Genomic DNA, 7131 nt, shown 5'->3' with positions numbered 1-7131 from the left:
AGGCGTCGTATGTTAATTACGCAAACATTCAGTAGCCCCCTACGGTCTCAAAAATTTATTAGAGAAAGAGAATTCTAAGATGTTACTTCAGAAAGTCATAATAATTCATAAAATAATGTAATGCAAAAGAGAATCACGATGAAATGGTGAGAACCAAGTTCTTTATAAAAATGACCATATGTTAAAAGTATTTAACTTCTTAGGCCTTAAATAGCTCTGGGAAAGCGCCAACTTTTGTGCTTGCTTCGGCAGCACATATACTAAAATTGGAACGATACAGAGAAGATTAGCATGGCCCCTGCGCAAGGATGACACGCAAATTCGTGAAGCGTTCCATATTTTTGTTCCCAAGAGGGGTCGCCGACGTCCCTAATTGCAATTCAACCTTTTCTCTCTCTAATTGCAATTCAAACTCCTCCAGCGTCACTTACCCTCGTAACTCTTGATCTGTACACTATCTGAATTACCCTTTGTTCTTTTTGTCTACACAGCAGGAGGGCAGTTTCATTTTATTTCTTCAAAACAAATCCACAATAACTACAAATGATTTCTAATAGCTTAATGATTCCCAGCTTTATTTCACTGTTCCTTTTTACTTAAAGGGAAGACCAGAGAGATTTCCTATTTAATAATTAAAAATAACATTGCAAGGGCGACGAAAATATGGAACGCTTCACGAATTTGCGTGTCATCCTTGCGCAGGGGCCATGCTAATCTTCTCTGTATCGTTCCAATTTTAGTATATGTGCTGCCGAAGCAAGCACGAAAGGCTGGGCTTTCCCAGAGTTATTTAAAGTCTAAAAACATAAATACTTTTAACATATGGTTATTTTATGAATATTTGGATTTCATCCCAAATTCTTTTACATTGCATTATCTTGTATACTATTATGTTTTTATGATGTGAAATCTTAGAATCCTAGCTCTCTCTAATAAATTTTCCTTTGAGGGAGACAGTAGTGATTGCTGGGTATTTGCGTGATTAACATATGACGCCCGAAGTCAAGCCTTCTAGCTCTGCTGTCAGAGAGCTGTCCCCGCCTCCTTTTTCCAGGAGGTTCTGCAGCCGAGGGGGTTAGGTAGACATAGTGGGACTCAATGGGAGGGAAAGGGAGTCGCTGAAGGGGTGGGCCTGGAGGGAAGAAAGAGGCAGAGGGACAAAAATCCTCTAGAGGGTGGGGGTGGGGGAGCGAATGAGGGGGCGGGGCCTAAAGGGAAAGGCGAGACGGAAAGGGAGGGACTTGGGATGAGTGCGAGGGTAGGGGGCGTGGCTGTAAATTAGGGGGCAGGACTTGAAAGGGAAGTTAGAAGTAAGTATTGGGCGTGAGGGGTAAGAACTGGGCATAAGGGGTAGGAACTGTTTGGGGCATGAGGGGTAAGACCTGAAAGTGGAGGAGGATGGAGGAGGAGCTCTACCTCCCAAACTGTCTGCAAAGGAAACTGGGTTCTAGCACCAATGCTTGCATCATCGGGTAGGAAAAGCGCCGAGGGAGGACTTTTGAAGCATGAAAGTATCCTTCATTTAATTATTTTGTTTCCCATGAATGTCAAAGGCACCACATTCCCCGAACCGTAGGTCTACAATGACTAGACTCCTTTCTCTCTTACTCCCCGCTTCCCTGTATCCAAGATGTCGCTAAGATCTGCTGAAGCCCATTCGCGATATCTTTCCAAAACGACTTCTCTCTGACACTCTAGGGAAGACTTATCACCCGGTGCTAGGACGATTGCAATAGCCTGCGAGTGGATCCGTCTTCCCTTCAGTCATCGAAGTGACTTTCCTAAAGTGCAAATCTGAACATGTCACTACCCTATCGAATAAGCTCTGGTGGCTTCCTAGTGCTTCTAGGATCAAATATCAAATATTCTGTCCTCCCGAGTGCTAACCTTGTCCCCTCCTATTTTTAAATCTTCTTAGTCCCCATCCCGCTTATCCTTTGATTCAGTACTCTTTTGGCTGTACCCCATACAAGACATCCTATCTCCTGGCTCTGAATGTTTTCACTTTCTGTCTCCCATGCCTAGAATATTCTCCCTCTTCATCCTTGCTTTCTGGCCAAAATGCTAAGTCTCAGCTAAAATCCTCTCTTTTATGTAAGAAGCCTGTCCTGATTCCCCCTCATCTCTGTTGATTATTTCCTGTTGATGCCTGTTTGTAGGTTATTTGAATATAGTTGTTTGCATTTTGTTTCTCCCGTTAGATTGTTATCTCCTTAATAGCAGAGCTTTTTTTTTTTTTAGCCTTTCTTTGTATCCTCAGCACTTTGCAAAGCCCCTGACAATAGAAGGTGACTAATAAATGTTTATTGACTGACTGACTATTTTCAGGCTGAAATGCAAAAATTATTAATCACAAAAACAAAGCAGTCTTTTTTAGGACCTACAGATTTTTTTCTGTGCTGTGGGGCCCCAGATTGGGGAATCCTAGAAAAAAGCAATCCAGGAATCTTGTGGGCAAAACAAATTCCTGAATACTGCATGTGCATGTGGTTCCTTCCATCCCATCTTTTCTAAAAGATTTTCCCCTCTCTCTATAATGCCACTCTGAGTTCATTCTCTCCTTATTTATGGCTGCTTTCTTGCTGCCTATGATTAGTCTATATCTCCTCCATCTTTAAACAAACAAAACATGAAAACCAAACTTTTCTTGCTAACTATCATCCTCTATCTTTGCTCCCTCTTTTGCCTAAATTTGTTGAGAAGGGTGTCTGTGGTGGGTACTTTCTTGTAATGGTTTCATTCCACTCACTCTCTCCTTAACTCTGGACAGTTTGGCTCCTGATTCCATCATTCAGGTAAAATGACTTTCTCCCATTTACTGATAATTTCTCAAAAAATCTAATCTCAATAAGTCTAATTATTTTTATTTAATCCTCATTGTTCCTGACCATCTGTCAATGATCCCTTTCTGGATTCACTCTCCCTTATAGATTTTTGGTATACTGTTCTCATCAGGTTTTCCTGCCTATCTGTTCTCACCTCAGTTTTCTTTGCTGAGTCTTTCTCTAGGTCACTTTTATTGGGGCTGTCCCAGTGTTCTGTCCTGGGTCTTCTTCTACCTCTCTTCTATTTTACCAGCTTCCCAGGATTCAATGATCATTTCTACTCTCAGATGTAGTAAAACTCTTTTTCCCATCCTTCCTTTTTGGGTCACTCAGTAGCCTATTGGATATTTCAAACTGGATTCCTGATAGACATCTCAAACTCAACATGTTTAAAACAGAACTCATTATCTTTACTCCCAAACTCCCTCTTTCCAGCTTCCTTATTGATGCCAAAGATGCTACATTGTCTCAGCATCATCCTTAACTTGTTACTCTCTTACACCCTATATCCAGTCTGTTGCTAAATTCTGTCATGTCCAGTATGACATGCAGTCTCTCTGGTTCAGACCTTGATCAACTAATGTCTGAACCATTGCACCAGCTTACTGGTCGGTCTCTTCTCTTTAACTCTCTTCCCACTGCAGTCTATCCTTCATTCATTTGTCATAGTAAGCTTTGATCACATCTCCCCTCTATTCAGTAAACTCCAGTTATTCCTTATTACCATCAGGATTGAATATATGTGTGTGAGGGGGGGGAGGGGGCAATCAATGCCCTCTATAATCTGTTCCCTTCTTGCATTTCCAGTCTTCTTATAACTTATTGCTTTTGCTCACATATGAGATTCCATCTCAATTCTATATCTTTTCCATGACTATCCTCAGGCCCAGAGCATTCCTCCCACACTCCCATCTCATCTCTTCCTTCAAAGATTCTGCTCAAATCTTACTTCCTACAGGAGACCACTCCAGCTCCTCATACTGCTAGAACCTTCCCTTTCAGATTACCTGTCATTTATAATGTTTTTCTCTTGTATGTACATAGTTGCTTGCATGTTGTCTCCTCTACTAAAATATAAGATCCTTGAGAGTAGTTTTCTAGCACTTAGTGTAAATCAGCATATGCTATGTTCACTTCTTTTTTTCTTTTTTTTTCTCTCTCCCATGATTTTACCCTTTTGCTCTGATTTTTCTCTCCCTACATGATTCATAAAGCAATTTGTATTAAAAAATAAATACATTTTAAAAAAAGAAAAAGAAAATAAAAATGAAAGCAAAAAAAGGTTACATAGTAGGTGCTTCTTAAATCCTTACTATCTGTTGATCGACATATGAAAAAAAGGCCCAAAATAAATCACTACTCCTTCATTCCATAGATCTAAGCTTGGTCCTGTAGCCTTCACCACACACTTTAGGAGAAAAGTAGACCATTTGCTGTAGGATATAATTAAGGATAAAATACTGATTCTCTACTCTGTCTTTTAGGCATAAGTATGCCAGAAATAATTTTTATCAGTTTAACATTATTCTAAAATTCAAACATGTCTAAATTAGAGAAAGATATGTCCAAATTGTTATATTCACTAGCTTCTGATTCTACAACAAAGCAATTTATAGGAATCTTGAAAAAAAAAAGTTATAATATATTTAAATATAGTCTAGGGTTACCATTCCAGAATCATATTCACTAATCCATTCCTTCCTTAATTGTTCATCCCCAAGGTAAGTCTCCTCCCTCTATTTTAGTCTTTTTGATTAGAGAAGGATGGGTCATAGTCTAATCCTTTCAGGGGGTGGGAAGGTACAAGAATCTTAACCTGAAAAGAGGTATGCCCTAGTCCCAGATATTTTCCTCTTTTTTCTACTTAAAAGGAAGACTTTAGTTTTTATTCTACTCACTTTCCAAAGGCAAGAAGCCTTAAAAGGACTTTAGGCAACCAAAAATATTTATTTATTAGTCTTTCTTGAGCAACTGAAGAGATTTTTAAATATGTTTCCACCATACTAACAATGGCTCACTTTCTCAAGTTCTTAACAGTTTGTAAAGTGTTTTCTTTACCACTGTGAGGGATGTAGAAGACCCTTACCCAAAATGACTATTCAGAGATCACTCAGTAGAAAGCAGAAAAGTTATTTATTAATAAATTCTCATGAAAATGATCAATTCCACTGTGAGGAGGGAAAAAGAGAAAGCTCACAGTAGAAGGGCTAAAGATTTAAGAAAGATATATAGTTTTTATAGGTTTGGTTACAAAGAATTACATCATAACTTGGGGAGCATTGAGAAATAGGTGCCCTCTCCCCTAATTGAATGTTAAACATTAGTGCCAAAGGCAGATTAGAACGGAATGTTTTGTTTCCCTGATTCGGAGAGGAATCATCAGTCAGACCTTCAAATTCAGATTACTGAGCTGACAGCATTTAATAATCTAAATATTGATAACATTGAACAAGGATAAATGTCATCATTTCTGGTTAAGTAAATATGAGTCTGCACATATTATATAGCTCATAGGGGAAACACAGAAATAATGAAAATAAAATACAGAAAAAGAATTCATAATTCCTATAAGTTCTTCACCTTCTCTTTCTCTATTCCATATATTGAGGTATGGATTTGGGGTACTTAAGTGAAATTAGGGTTTAGTTAAGGTCTGGTGGCAGGTTTGGGGTAGAAGGAGTCAAACAGAGCTCCCCTGCAACCCCCCTTGGATTCTGCACAAGGATACTGCAGTAAATGTGGTCTAGTAGCAGCACGAGTCCCCAATAAAGGCATTTATTGGCCTGAGAGCTAGATTGATAAAAGAGGTTTATTATTGGGTTTGGAAGTAAGGAGATAGGTGAAGGTAGAGATAAGGAAGGCACTGGACAGAGGGTCCTCACATGGCTAGCATGTTTGGGATCTCTGCAAAGAGGGGGTTCCCAGCTGACCCTTTTATAATAGGAGATTTAGCTCAAGGGGCTTTTGGGTGTAGTCCCAAAGTTGGCTCAGATCTGGGAGGGGCTGGGACAGGCCTGGATCTTCTATTGGAATACAAAGGGACCAAGATTTGTGAGTTAAAGGGTAATTACATTAATTGGAGTGGGGAGTGGGGGGATGGGGTTGGGAATCAAAGATAGGAATCTTTCCCACATCATTCCCCCCTCAAGCAGTTGGAAGTTAAATTCATTTAAGAAAAAAAAAAAAAAAAAAAGACATGGGGCAAAGTCTCTTACTGAGGCAGAGTTGAAGATTTTCCCCTTCCAGGATTTTCCAACTTCAGGGGTCCCCTCTTCATCCCCCCCTCAAGCAGTCACCTCCAAAGGCATTCAGGAAAAGGGGCGACGATCTCCTCTTAACTGCTTCGAGCTGGGGTTCATCCCAGGAGGTGAGGTGGGAGGTGTGGGGTGTGGGTATGGCAGCAGGGCATCTAAGGAGTGTTTGTCCTGGTCAGTCGTCCCCAGTCAGTTGTCCCATGTTCTCCAGGCTGAAGGGCAGTTGAGAGTGCAAAGATTGAAACCCAGATTTCGGGAGCAGGTTAAAACTGGGGTGTCACCCAGGGTGGAGATGGCTGTAATGCCGGAGAAACTGAGGCAGGAGAGAGATTAGAGAGTTTTTAATATTTTGTTAATGGGAGAGTAAGATTGACTGGACAGGACTCTCGTCTCAAATTATCCAATCAGACAGAGATAACCAGATGGTTACCCCAAAAGGTACCCAGACAGACTTACTCTCCCACATGCCGAATCGATTTAGTTGTCCACTGTAGGCGGGACTGAGGAGGAAGAACTGCTTCCTTTTCCCCAGAGGCTCTAGGGTTAGCCAGAGTGCTAGTCTTTTCCCAAGGAACAGACCCAGGTCCTGAGCCCAGGCTTAGGTGGAGATGGAGAGGTCTCTAATCTCTAATCCAGTTCTCAGTTTCTATTATCTGGGGGGGGGGGGGGGGGAGAACCTCCAAATGAAATAGCCCAGGCAATAAAATTCAAGACAGCCGCAATGAGGAAAGTTTTAGAATTTATTTGGTACCGAGCTCGGGACTGAATTCTGATCGAATTCTGTACCTTACAGAACTAAAGACAGCCTTATAAGCATTTCTGTTCGGCTTGTTACATTTTAATCTGTGATCCGCACCTGGGCAGATATTTTAACATAGATAGATCAGATTCGAGTACCGTCTGAGTACCACCCTCCCTGAACAGATACCCTTAAGGGCATTGTTGAGCCGGCCTTTTGAAATGCAAAAGAAATCCCCCAATCTAGCTGAGCAAACTTTCTTCTGCTGGCCCGAGGTGGAAAGGAGGGATTTGTCCATTTCAATGACGACAGC

At 40.9% G+C, this 7131-nt stretch overlaps 2 non-coding genes across 2 annotated transcripts; one reads left to right on the top strand and one right to left on the bottom strand.

Annotated features, from left to right (window-relative positions):
* The first annotated feature begins 236 nt into the window (after positions 1–236).
* Positions 237–343, top strand: LOC127546176 (U6 spliceosomal RNA). The gene has a single exon (XR_007950010.1). It is a non-coding gene; the product is annotated as a U6 spliceosomal RNA (small nuclear RNA).
* Positions 344–657: 314 nt separating this feature from the next.
* Positions 658–764, bottom strand: LOC127546177 (U6 spliceosomal RNA). Its single transcript, XR_007950011.1, has one exon. It is a non-coding gene; the product is annotated as a U6 spliceosomal RNA (small nuclear RNA).
* Positions 765–7131: the final 6367 nt, after the last annotated feature.

Source organism: Antechinus flavipes, chromosome 1 (assembly GCF_016432865.1).
Source record: "Antechinus flavipes isolate AdamAnt ecotype Samford, QLD, Australia chromosome 1, AdamAnt_v2, whole genome shotgun sequence".
Lineage (NCBI taxonomy): Eukaryota > Metazoa > Chordata > Mammalia > Dasyuromorphia > Dasyuridae > Antechinus > Antechinus flavipes.
Note: the sequence above shows the minus strand (reverse complement) of the source record. Positions and strands in the feature narration are given on the sequence as shown.